Source organism: Hyperolius riggenbachi, chromosome 6, assembly GCF_040937935.1.
Source record: "Hyperolius riggenbachi isolate aHypRig1 chromosome 6, aHypRig1.pri, whole genome shotgun sequence".
NCBI classification, from domain to species: domain Eukaryota; kingdom Metazoa; phylum Chordata; class Amphibia; order Anura; family Hyperoliidae; genus Hyperolius; species Hyperolius riggenbachi.
Genome location: NC_090651.1, coordinates 349,362,075 through 349,376,157, shown reverse-complemented (window position 1 = coordinate 349,376,157; position 14,083 = coordinate 349,362,075). Strand labels below are relative to the sequence as shown.

Sequence of the window (14,083 nt, the reverse complement as noted above, 5' to 3'; positions counted from 1 at the left end):
TGTCTTGAAACACAGGACTCAAACCAGGAACAGCACTTCTTCCTGGGTTGAAATCTCAGACTTAAGTCGTCGGAGATTTCAGAGGAGAATACCGAGGCCACAGGGAGCGCCATCACATGGACTAACTGGCGAAAAGGTATGTCTCAAGACAGCAAACATACCCCAGTAGTCCATATTGATTTAAAAAACAGGCTTACAGTATCCCTTTAAAAATGCATCCGTGCGATACGTTTTTAAAGTTCCGCTTAAACACAGGAAGTGGATCCTATGTTAAAAATAGGATTCACTTCTACTTATTACAAAACACGGATCCTACATGGAAAAGTGGGTTGCGGAACGCGAGATGGAATGCAGAGCCCAAGCTCAGCACATTTTCCCGGACCGTACGGGAAAATGTGTCCAATGAAAGCGTACACTGTCTGTTCTCACTAGGATCATTTGGGGGAAGAGGCGCCATGGTATGTGTAAAACTTTTAAAAACAGTTATATTGGTCATGGGTGGACATTGAAGAATCCATCATGAATCCAATTAAAATCTCCAACCTTCTCTGGATCACCCCCGCATCCAGATGTAAAGTGGCCAACCCTATAATAAAGCACTCTTTATCGATATGGGATAGTTGCAAATACTCCGGAAACCTCATGTCCTCCCATAGACCACTGGCCTCTTTCATGGGTAACCCCTCCTTCCCTGCAGCACTAGAGTCCCTGGCTAGTTTTCACTGGTGGGTTAACACACACCTTACAAAGGTATACGATCTATCTACAGATAGTGGAATGAAGTCCCTTGCCGCCCTTCGGGAACACAAACAACTCCCCCCCTCCGAGACCTTTCGCTACCTACAGATCGCTCATTTTATTAAGGCCCACCTCTCATACACCAACTCCCCACTGACTAGAACACCATTCGAGCACATCTGCGCCTCAGACCCGCTTTCCCCAGGAACATTATCAACTATCTATAAGGAAATATTACATGAGCAGTCCAAGCATAAACCTAAGTATATCACTGACTGAGAGAAAGACTTGGGTATCAACATAGGAACTGAGGACCTCTCCGATATCTGGGCCAACATCCCTAAAGTCTCTATAAATGCTGATCTGGTAGAAGTTAACTATAAATTGCTCCTTCGCTGGTATTTAGTTCCTGCCCGCTTGGCTAAGTTCAACAAAGACCGCTCACCGAATTGCTTTAGAGGATGCAGCTTTCTAGGTACCCATGACCACATTTGGTGGAAATGCCCCAAGGCTCGGAGACTCTGGCTGAGAGTGTGCACATGGGCCTCCTCCTTAGTCAATGAACCTATACCTAGGAATCCTACTCACACATTATTAGGTCTTCCCTATTCCAACCTCACTAAGCCACAAAATAAACTAGTTAGCTACATATTCACCGCTACAAAACTCACAATAGCAGCTGCTTGGAATACAAGGGCTCTCTCCTTTGATCTAGTGAGAAATAGGTTGAGCCGGGTCCTCTTCTTTGAGAAATTACGGGCCAGACTGGGAGACGACATGGCAAATTTCAATAAAGTATGGTCGCCCGCAATCGAATACTTTCTGGGCTCAGACGGTAGTGCCCGGATTAATAATCTCCAAAGGCCCTCTATAACCTATACAATGCCCTGGCCTCAATTGCCGCAGTTGGCCCCAGCACTTCGGGCTCTCCTTGTCCCATACCTTCTCTCCTCCATTCTACTCTCTTCCTTTCTTATTTTTCTTCCCTTTCCTATCTTTCTTGATTATTTTTCTATTTCTACCACTCCGGTAACACATGCATATTATATCGTCCCAGTCCCTACTTGAATATAAGATGCACTTTAGATGCAACTAATTCCTACCTCCGCTGGGAGATAGGATACACTGGCTTAAGTCAACAATCCCAAAAGATAGGCTCTTGCCCAGCCAAATTGTTTGGTTAATGTATGGGTAAGAGATATCTTTACTACACTTATACTTACAACAGCTGATTCCCCCACGCAATATCATTGGTGTTGTAACACTCTTGTTTACTGGTTTTACCACTAGCACCAGCAACTATCCACTTGGTGATCGCAACATGTCAAATAGCATATCTGTTAGGAGTGATTTTTGTCTACCTTAGCCTACAATAACAGCCTTCGTTATGTTTAAATTTACATTCTGCATATGTATTTTCTGTAAGCTTCTTATTTTACAAAGCCTAATAAAAACGATTGAAACAAAAACAGTTATATTGGAAAGAATTGAGGTGGCTTACCTCAACAACGAGAACTTTGTAAACACAAAGGATATTTATTGAGCCCAGGCAATGCGTTTCGCGTGTCTGAGCCCGCTTCCTCCGGCCAATAAAAGTGCCAATTAGATCAAAACCGTCCAACATAGGGGCTTCCTATGTTGGACGGCTTTGATCTAATTGGCACTTTTAACTGTTTTTAAAAGTGTCACACATACCAGGCCTCTTCCCCCAAATGTGCTTAGTATACCCCCCAACAAATCTTGTTGGAAGGGTCGAGGCAGACCTCTAGTGGTCCTGACCCCACTAGTCGTCTGTCACTGTTTTCAAGTAGAGCGCCCACATCCAGGTCCAGTTGGACCATCACAAGTGGAGTCGGGTTCATTGTCTCTACCTGCTTCTTGTGGGTGGTTGCTCCGCTTGCAACTTGCTTTTGTGAGTAGAAAATCTATTTACGTTTCATTTAATCCTGCATCTCTACGTATTGCACTACTGGGCTCCCGTTTGTGTTTCCTGTATTTTTCTCTAGGGCGTCGACACACCCCTACCATTCCAATTCTCACTAGGATAGTCGCCGCATCGCCCATTTCGCCTGCATCCGCATCGCCGCCGTTACATCATACTCACGTGTCCCACCGCCTATCTCCACCACACGGTCCCTTTAAAACAGCCCGGTGGCGAAAGGATGTCTATTGGGCTGAAAAAGACCAATGGAAATCCTTAGCATCAGGGAGAATTCTCATTGGTTCATGAAGGACCAATGAAAATTCTCCCTGTTGCTAGGGAGAATTGGCCTGCTACAGCCTATGGTGAGTCACATGCATCTACCGGACTCCAGGCTTTTGAAGGGACCGAGCGGTGGCGGGACAGGTGAGGGGCAATGCATACGGGTGGAAATAATCAATGCAAGAGCGGACGGGCGAATGCAAAACAGTTTGGAGTGTTTGTTGCATGCATATGCAGAACGGACGGTACACATCTACCTCAAGGATGCGCTTACCATTTCCGTTCTACATCCGCTCAAGTGTCAACCGGCCCTATGACCAATAGAACTCCATCCCCACAGCCAAGCACAGAGGTGGACATTTTTGCTTTGAGGCTAGTTTTCTGCAAAGGCCCTGTTCCTAGCCCAAAAAAACCTGACCATTTCTGCACTGGAGAACAGAAGGTATTTATAGGCTCAGTGAACACTTGTCAGTCTGCAACGTTTGTCTGTTGCTCCATTTATCTGTTTGTTCCATTGCTGTAAGTGGAACCTAGAAAGTAATTCACAGAACGCAGACAAAGCGAATGGCGACGGTATCAATGGAAGCCTATGAGAAGGGACCGTGTCTCTAGGCTTGTCGCCACATACGCTTCTGCTTTTCTCACCTGCCTTCTGTGTCTTCGGGGCACCCCGGCTCCACTGCACAGGACTCTTGCTGGTATACAGAGTCTTGAAAGAAGCAAACTCCCATTGGATAGCAAACAAACAACGAAAATCCTGCTTAGCAACATGGAGGATTCTCATTGGATCACTGAGGGGTGGACAAATGAGAATCCTCCCTGTTGCTAGGCAGGATTCTCAGAGCAATCCAATGGGCTCGTGTTCTGCCAGGATATATACCAGCGAGTGTCCCATGCAGAGGCAGCAGTGGCTGCAGACCCCTGAACAGCAGCGGGGGTGGGGGGGTGTCAAACGGCGGCGATGACAATGGAACGGATGCACAACATTGAGTGGTGGGAGCAGGGTGATGGACAAGCAATGGGGCACAGAATATACTATGAACTCACCCTTGTACATCCAGTGTAGTGGGAGTCCAGCCTAAGAGTACAGGATGACTTCACTGCACAGAGGGGCCAATGGACAAACCATGTACCGCAAAATATTGGATCAGTACCTCCTTTTCGCAGCCAGAACACAGAAAATGGGTTTTCCAGCACAACAAGGACCAATGACAGCTGGGTGCTTACCAAAATTTTCTGGGTGGAGTACTCGGCTAAAAGAGCTTGGGGAGAACACTGGTGTGTACAAGGCTTGTCTCCAACAACGTTTACATTAGGGCCCATTTACACTAAGTTTGAAGTAAGTGATTTTCGCATTCAAAATGAAACCAGTGCATGTCAATTGAGTAATTTATATTGAATGCAAATTTTTGCATGCGCTGTGATGCAGAAAAAAATATGGATTGCATGCCGCATATTTCTGCACCACGTATCTGTTTCTCATGTAATGAGTGTTAGAAAAATTTGCATACGGGAGAAACATAAGCAAAATGTAATATCCTTGTGGAAATATACCCTAAAAGCAGTGTTCCCCAACCCTGTCCTCAGGGTCCACCAACAGTGCATGTTTTGTGGAAATCCTGAGGTAGTTAATCAGCTCTGCTGAGACACTAATTACCTCACCTGTGCATGTTTATGGTTTTCTGCAAAACATATGCTGTTGGTGGGCCTTGAGGACAGGGTTGCGGGAACTCTGCCCTAAAGGATGACAGCAGAAGGGGAGGGCCTGGTACACAGGCTCAGCTACTACTGACGACAAGCAGCAACGGGAATATCTGAGGAATGGGACTTCACAGAGGCAAAGTAAAAACAAATACGTTTTACGCTAAAATAGAGACATTAAAATAGCCTAAATTGAGGCCCTGATTACTAAGGCTATATATCTGTCACCCTTTACATTTTATGAAATAAAGGTGCCCATACACTTGCCAAATCTGCCAGAAACTGATGCTGCATGATCATAATTTTGTTTGATTTCCCTCCAAAATCAACCTAAACGATCAATCAGAAACGACAGATGCGCGGTAATAGATTTCTGCACGACAGACCCCCAGGTCCCCCCCCAATTGTCTTCCCTGAAGCCCATGCAGAGTTGGCAGCAGAGTGCATACTTACCTATCTGCCGGCAAGCTCCACCTGTCTCCATCTCCACTAGTGCACCTGTTCCCTGTGACCCAGAGGCATGTATGTTACGCGACTACGTACATGTGGCGAGATACAGGCGCACCAGTGGGGAAAAAGACAGGACACAGAAAGAGAGCCCCGGCGGGCAGGTTAGTGCACCCCATTGCCAACATTTGCCCATGGGAGAACATTTATATGGGGGGGGGACCTGGGGGCACGGCAGTTGGTCCTGCATTGGGGCATAGATTTTTTATAGATTCCAAGGTGAAATCTATTAAAATCCCTCTCTGATCATATGTCAAAGTCTGTTGTTCGAAGAGAACCTGTAAAGGAAAAAAGTGACCCTATGGAGTACTTACCTTGGGAGGGGATTCCTCATGAGATCCTAATGACTTACCCTGTCTTCTTCATCCTCGAGGGTCCAGTGGTGGCAGCCCCAAAAAAATCTGCCGGCGCTTCATCGTGAGGCAATATTTACCTGTGCAGTACCGCAGACCTGATCAGGTTTGGCTATTTCCACCGGATCCCGAGGGGACACTTATACTGCGCCTGTGCAGGAGAGCAGATAGGTAAATATTGCTGGACGCTGTTCGGGGGCTGCCAGCGCTGGGTTCCCGAAGCTGAAGAGGATGGGGGAGGTCTGATTAGGATCCAGAGGCTTCCCCCTCCCAAGGTAAGTACCCCCTATTGGCAGTTTTCTTCTTTACAGGATTACTTTAACCACTTGCCGACCGCACACTCATACCGTGCGGCGGCAAAGTGGTAGCTGGAGGACCAGCGACGCAGCTCTGCGTCGCCAGGTGCCTCCCTAATTAATCAGGAAAGGCCGCTTGTGCGAGCGGCAGGTTCCTGTGATCACGGAGCGGGTCTCCGTGAATAGCCTGCGAGCCACTGATCGCGGCTCGCAGACTAAATGTAAACGCAGGAGACATTTGTCTCCTTTGTTTACATTGTACGGCGCTGCTGCGCAGCAGCGCCGTAAGGCAGATCGGCGATCCCCGGCCAATCAGCGGCCGGGAATCGCCGCCATGTGACAGCGGACATCCTGTCACAGGCTGCACAGGACGGATAGCGTCTTGTGCAGCCCCGATCACCGGGGGGACAGGTAGGAGAGGGAGGGGGGGGGGGGAATGTCGCCGCGGAGGGGTGCTTTGAGGTGACACCCCCCCCCCCCGCAACATGCCACCAGCAGGAGCGATCAGACCCCCCCCCCCTGCACATCATCCCCATAGGGGGGAAAAAAGGGGGGCGATCTGATCGCTCTGCATGCCAGCTGATCTGTGCTGGGGGCTGCAGAGCCCACCCAGCATAGATCACAAAAATCAGCGCTGGTCCTTAAGGGGGGGTAAAGGGTGGGTCCTCAAGTGGTTAAAGTGTACCTGAGGCGGCGAAACAAGTTCTGTTTTACTTACCTGGGGCTTCTTCCAGTCTCCCATAGCCTTATAGGTCTCTCAGTTTCCTCTTGGTCTACTGTTCCCCTCCATGCTTGCCCCCGCACCTCCTCGATTGTGCTCCCATGGTAGCCAGCGATGGACAATTTTATGGAGGGGCTCAGCAGAGCGGACCAGGAGGAAACCAAAGGACTAGTGAGGCTACTACGGGCTGTAAGAAGCTTCCGGTAAGTAAAACAGAACTTGTTTCCCCTTCTCAGGTGTAAGGTGCCCATACATTACAGGATTTTCCAAGTGATTAAGCGATGGACTTTAATAGGCGATCAACTACAGTGTAGTTGATCAAAAGTCGATGGACTAGTGGGCCACACACTCCATGTAAGCGAGATCCTATGCAATTCTCCTTCACTAATCGATCTGACCAATGTTGTGCCTCCATGCTCTGAATCCAAAAATCCATTCTGTGTTGATCAAAATCATGTGAACAATTGCCGATTCCTTTGCAATCAACCGATATCTTCCATCCTGTTCGATCAAGTAAATTGGAATTGCTGATTGCAAAGGAATTGCCGATTCCTCTGCAATCAACCGATATCTTCCATCCTGTTTGATCAAGTAAATTGGTTGATTCAACCAGGTATTGGTCAATTTCCATCGATAGAGCAGAATGGAAAATAATCGATTCTCCCTCAATCCGATAATATGATTGAATTCCATCGGTTGATCATAGAGGATAAACGACTAATGTTTGGCCATCATTACAAGCAGTTCCTTCTTCTCTCTGTACTCAGTATTTGCACATGTTATCAGCACTTGAATAGGGAGATTTAGACAAATTCTTCAAGCAGAGATCAGCACACACTGTTGTATGTTTACTATCAGTATTAGCAGCATGGCACAGCACTGAATATAATGAAGTTTGACATGCCTGTATATTCGAGAGGGGTCAAATAAGTAATGCAGGTGCATTGCAATATTGGCCAGGATTTCATGTTCAGGCTAGGTTCCCACTAGAGCTGCGATCAGCCATTTTTTTGTCTGTTCTCCGCCCATCGCTAAAACGGACAGTGAACGGCTCCTATTTTATAAAAATAAGCTGTTCACGCTTCTCTCTCTGCAACAGATCTGTGGGATCCGTTGCGGTAAGCGGACCGCACTTCTGTGCAGCCCATGATAATCCCGGCAGGTGGATGCGTCTGCATCTACCCCAGGCTACGCATCCCGCCACCGATCACTGCCACTCGCTCCCTGTACACAAGAAAAAAGCATGGGGATCCCTATTGGGATGCAAAAGACCAATGGGATTACTCAGCAACAGCGAGAATTCACATTGGTTCAGAGTGGACCAATGACAATGATCCCTGTTGCTAGGAAGAATTGGCCTAACGCAGCCTATGGAAATCCCTGTGCTCCTGCCGGCCTCCAAACTGAAAACTGTATAGAGGGACCAAGCAGCGGCGGGACAGGTGGGCGGCAATCGCTTCGGACAATGGGCTGATGCGGACGACCCAGAGAGGATGCAAATTGGACAGAGCTTACCGTTTCCATTTTGCATCTGCTCAAGTGGGAACAGAGCCTTTTCAACACAACCAATAACAAAAGGAAATAAATACTATATACAGAGCATATGATAATATAGCACAAAATTAGAGGTGGCCTTGTGTGAAAACTTCACAATGAGATGACAAAAACATTCTGTTCCAGAGCTGCACCCAGAATGTCAGCAGGAAGACTCCCTGTGTCAGGGGTAAGTCCCTCCCCATTAATATCTCAAGCCTCTCTATTAATCCTGTAATGTGATGGCCATTTTCCGTCACCAGGAGGGAGGCTTACTTTACTTTTCTACACCTCAAGTGAGAGTAATTTGGAGGCTGCCATATTAATTTCCTTTTAAACAATACCAGTTGCCTGGCAGTCCTGCTGATCTCTTTAGCTGCAGTGGTGTCTGAATCACACACCTGAATTATTATTATTTATTGGATTTATATAGCGCTGACATATAGCACAGCGCTGAACAATAAATAAGATTACAGACGATGATAATAGGGGTGACAGACAACACAATACAGGTAATAAGCAGTAAGACACACAATGCCAGATCATGTAGTACTCCAAGTCATTCAAGTTCACGTTATTCTGCAACCAGGATGCATGATCAGGTATGATACACAAAGAGGGAGGGCCCGGCCACAGGCTTACAATCTAAAAAGAGGGGGTGGTGACACGATAGGAGGGGATTTGAGGTTCTTGGCCAAGCGAGTTAGGGAATTGACACGGTGGGAAAGGCCTTCTTGAAGAGGTGGGTTTTGAGGGCCTGTTTGAAGGTGCTTAAAGAGACTCTGTAACAAAAATTGCATCCTGTTTTTTATCATCCTACAAGTTCCAAAAGCTATTCTAATGTGTTCTGGCTTACTGCAGCACTTTATACTAATACTGTCTCTGTAATAAATCAACTTATCTATCTCTTGTCAGACTTGTCAGCCTGTGTCTGGAAGGCTGCCAAGTTCTTCAGTGTTGTGGTTCTGCTATAAACTCCCCCCTCCAGGCCCCTCTCTGCACACTGCCTGTGTGTTATTTAGATTAGAGCAGCTTCTCTCTTCTCTCTTATCTCTTACAAGCTGGATAAATCATCCTCTGAGCTGGCTGGGCTTTCACATAGTGAGGAATTACAGACAAGGGCAAAGCTGTTTGCAGGAAGAAAAGAGCAGCCTAAAACTTCAGTGCATGAGAGATGCAGGGGGAAAGAAACACACAAATGATCTCTTGAGATTCAAAAGGAATGCTGTATACAGCCTGCTTGTGTATGGATGTATTTTCTATGTGTGGACATACTGTACATCAACCTACTGTCTGTTTTGGTGGCCATTTTGTTTGTTTATAAACAAACTTTTTAAAACTGTTTTTAACCACTTTTAATGCGGCGGGGAGCGGCGAAATTGTGACAGACGGTAATAGGAGATGTCCCCTAACGCACTGGTATGTTTACTTTTGTGCGATTTTAACAATACAGATTCTCTTTAAGGAGGGGGCAACACTAATGGGCAATGCAAGAGAGTTCCACCGGATGAGGGTGGCTCTAGTGAAGTCCTGTAGTCGTGCATGGAAATATGAAATGCAAGAGGTGGTCACAAGAATGCTGCGGAAACAAATATGCTTCTAATCAGACTGTCAGACTTCAGTCTGAAACATCTGGTCTGCATGCTTGTTCATGGTCAATGGCTAAAAGTATTAGGGGCAGTGAATCAGCAGGACAGCCAGGCAACTGGTATTGTTTAAAAGGAAATAAATGTGGCAGCCTCCATATACTTCTCAGTTAAGGTGTCCTTTAAAGTAAATGGGAACCGCTTCAGTTTTCTCCCCAGAATTTTTTTCCAGCGTGGTGGCATGAAAAAGCCGCCGGGTGGGGCGAGATGATAGAATGCAGGGCCGGTGCTTCTCTGCACAACTCTGCTTACAACAGAGAAAGAGGTGAGCCGATGACAGCCGGGTGCTCACCAAAACTAGCCGGGTGGAGCACCCGGCTAACAGAGCCTGGGGAGAACACTGCGCTTGTTAAAAAAAAAAACGCAGGTACAGTGGGATGCGAAAGTTTGGGCAACTTTGTTTATCGTCATGATTTTCCTGTATAAATCGCTGGTTGTTACGATAAAAAAATGTTAGTTAAATATATCATACTAGTGACTTAGCCTGTTTAAAAACCACGGCCACCGCGCGCGCAACCGTCCGCCTGCCCTGCTCCGTCCAAAGGGTGTCCCTGCGGCACATGCGCAGTAGCGCAATCGCAGGGACACACACAAACACGGACGCAGAGACAAGGGGGTTTTATTATGTAGGATAGGAGACACACACAGTGATATTTGAGAAGTGAAATTACGTTTATTGGATTTACAGAAAATGTGCAATAATTGTTTTAAAAAAATTAGGCCGGTGCATAAATTTGGGCGCCACAAAAAAGAAATGAAATCAATATTTAGTAGATCCTCCTTTTGCAGAAATTAAAGCTTCTAAATGCTTCCTGATTGTTCCAATGAGAGTCTGGATTCTGCTTGAAGGTATTTTAGACCATTCCTCTTTACAAAATATCTCTAGTTTATTCAGGTTTGATGGATTCTGAGTATGGACAGCTCTCTTTAAAGAGAACCCGAGGTGGGATTTACTTATGCTAGTGGGGCACAGAGGCTGGTTGTGCACACTAACACCAGCCTCTGTTGCCCCATGGTGTGCCTCCAAGACCCCCCTGCGCGCCGCTATACCCCCCGCAGTGCTGGCGACACGCAGCATGTCACCAGCACAATGTTTACCTCTGCCTGTCTGTTAACGCTGCTCCCCCGCCTCCTCCGTATCGGCGCTACCCGCCTGCGTCACTTCCCTCCCGCTGATTGGAGGGAAGTGACGCGGGCGGGTAGCGCCGATACGGAGGAGGCGGGGGAGCGGCGCTAACAGACAGGCGAGAGGTAAACATTGTGCTGGTGACATGCTGCGTGTCGCCAGCACTGCGGGGGGTATAGCGGCGTGCAGGGGGGTCTTGGAGGCACACCATGGGGCAACAGAGGCTGGTGTTAGTGTGCACAACCAGCCTCTGTGCCCCACTAGCATAAGTAAATCCCACCTCGGGTTCTCTTTAACTCACACTACAGATTTTCAATTATATTCAGGTCTGGGGACTGAGATAGCCTTTCCAGAATGTTGTACTTGTTACTCTGCATGAATGCCTTAGTGGATTTTGAGCAGTGTTTAGGGTCGTTGTCTTGTTGAAAGATCAAGTCCCGGCGCAGCTTCAGCTTTGTCACTGATTCCTGGACATTGGTCTCGAGAAGCTGCTGATACTGAGTGGAATCCATGTGTCCCTCAATTTTGACAAGATTCCCAGTCCCTGCACTGGCCACACAACCCCACAGCATTATGGAACCACCACCATATTTTAATGTAGGTAGCAGGTGTTTTTCTTGGAATGCTGTGTTCTTTTTTCTCTATGCATAAGGCCCGGTTCACACTTGCGGTGGCCCTCCGGAATCGCCGTGCCGGAGCCGCACCGCCTGCAGAACGGACGGAACGGACGCACGGCATAGCAATTAAAGCCTATGCGTCCGTTCACATGGGTCCGTTCTGCAGAACGGACTCCGGCCTCCGTTCCAACATGCGCTATTTTTTCATCCGGCCCCTCCGGCAGCCGTATCCGGGGCGGAGCCGGACTGCACCATCCGGCCAATACAAACAAATGGGAACCGGAGGCCGCACAACACACTGGCTGAGAAATCCGGATCTTCTACCCCACTTCCTATGCGGATTTTTGCGGCGATACTGGCTGGGGACACATGGGCAAGCATTTTGGAGTGGAGCAGCACGAGCTGGAGGTGTTGGCAGGATGTTGGCAGCATGTCGGAGGTGGAGGTGAGTGCTAAACAGCAGAGGGCCTGATTCCACAGGTCCCCCTTCTGCTGACCTCCCAGACCCCAACATTTTTTTTTTTTTTTACGTATATTTTGCCAAACGGATCCGGATCGCATCCTGATTACCACCTGATGCAACCTGACCGGATCCGGATCGGATCCGGATCAGAACCGTACGGTTCCGATCCGGATCCGGTCCGGATCCGGTCAGGTCATCCGGTCCGTTTGGCAAACAACCGCTAATGTGAACCGGGCCTTACGCCCCTTATTATACCCAAATAACTCAATTTTAGTTTCATCAGTCCACAGCACCTTATTCCAAAATGAAGCTGGCTTGTCCAAATGTGGTTTAGCATACCTCAAGAGGCTCTGTGTTTGTGCTGTGGGCGGAGATAAGGCTTCCGCTGCATCACTCTCGCATATAGTATCTCCTTGTATAAAGTGCACTGAATGGTTGAACGATGCAGTGACTCCATCTGCAGCAAGATGAAGTTGTAGGTCTTTGGTGCTGGTCTGTTGGTTGACTCTGACTGTTCTCACTATTTGTTGCTTCTGTTTATCAGAGATTTTTCTTGGTCTCTTGGTCTGCCATTTTGAGTCTTAACTTGAACTGAGCCTGTGGTCTTCCATTTCCTCAACATGTTCCTAACTGTGGAAACAGGCAGCTGAAATCTCTGAGACAGCTTTCTGTATCCTTCTCCTAAACCATGATGAACAATCTTTGTCTTCAGGTCATTTGAGAGTTGTTTTGAGACCTCATGTTGCTACTCTTCAGAGAAAATTAAAAAGAGGAGGGAAACATACAATTGACCCTCTTAAATACTCTTTCTCATAATTGGACTCACCTGTGTATGTAGGTCAGGGGTCACTGAGCTTACTAAGCCAAATTGAGTTCCAATAATTAATTCTAAAGGTTTTGGAATCAATAAAATGACAACAGTGCCCACATTTATGCACCGGTCTAATTTTATTTAAACAATTATTGCAAACTTTTTGTAAATCCAATAAACATCATTTCACTTCTCAAATATAACTGTGTGTGTCTCCTATATATATTTAACTGATATTTTTTATCATAACAACCAAAGATTATACAGGAAAATCATGACAAATATCAAGGTTGACCAAACTTTTTGCATCCCACTGTACTTAAGGAGAAGGAAGGCTCTGGGTTCTAATGAGCTTTCCCTCTCCTCTCCCAGTCCCCTCGGTGCAGTGCTGTCCCTTGCAGCAGTAGTTGACTAATTTGGTTAAGTACTGCTCGCTCCGTTGGCAAAGTTGACTTTGGAAAGTCTTCAGGAGCCCGAGTGCTCCAGAAGACGGACCGCTCCTTGCGCACGCGCGAGCGCCCTCTATCGTGCACACTAGGGAGGACTCGGCTCCCGAAGACTTCCGAAGTCCCCCGCAGCCAGAGATTCGAAGACGGGAGCCAGCGCTGCACCGAGAGCACCGGGAGAGGAGAGGGAAGGCTCATTAGGACCCAGAGCATTCCCTCTCCTTAGGTAAGTATCTGGTTTCTTTTTTTATGTAAAGGAGTCCCATTAGCGTTAAATATGTTCCAATATCTGAAACTGTGGCAGATTCCAATGAAAGGAACTGCTGATTCTCCTCATATGCCCAGCTTACATCACCCACATTTAGTAAAGTTCATAAAAAAGCATTATCCAAAGATAAAAAACAACCAGTCGAAAGAAGTGAAAACTTCCACCAGACTCATTATGATATCTCCTCTCAGAGCAGCTCAGGACCTGGTCTCCAGGTACCTCCACCAGCAGAACTTCAGAAAAGTAATTCTCTAAAGTGACCACCGAGACCCACAGAAGGTCTAGGAAGCTGATGAGAATGGCTAACAGTCAAACAACCACTATCTTCTAAACCTTTCCAATCCTGTTCCTGGAAGTGGTATGATGGCACTTTGGTCATGTCAGTCAGCTGCTGCTAAGGAGATACCACAAGGGATCAGGTGACCACAACAAGTCTTCCTAAAATGACACTTCCAACAGACACAACAAAAAGATGGAACAAATAGCATTAATTATTGGAAGACTTGTAGACTTTGGAAACATTTTACTAATGAAGTTGTTTAATAAATACAGTAGAATCCCTTTATAGTAAACTCCAATGGACCAGGAAAAGTAGTTTATTGCATCAAAAGTTTACTATATCAGAATTGGTCATACAATTATATATTTCTACAG

The 14,083-nt window shown here is 46.9% G+C and overlaps 1 protein-coding gene across 5 annotated transcripts in view; it reads right to left on the bottom strand.

Annotated features, from left to right (window-relative positions):
- Positions 1-14,083, bottom strand: part of ZNF362 (zinc finger protein 362) — an 89,644-nt gene that overhangs the window by 53,572 nt on the left and 21,989 nt on the right. Inside the window, exon 1 of one of the 5 annotated variants that reach the window (XM_068241608.1) lies at positions 3,989-4,066. The exons of the other annotated variants lie outside the window; for them this stretch is intronic. The gene's annotated coding sequence lies outside the window, so the exon portion shown is untranslated. Of the gene's footprint in view, positions 1-3,988; positions 4,067-14,083 lie in introns of those variants that run through there. 5 annotated transcript variants of the gene reach the window in all.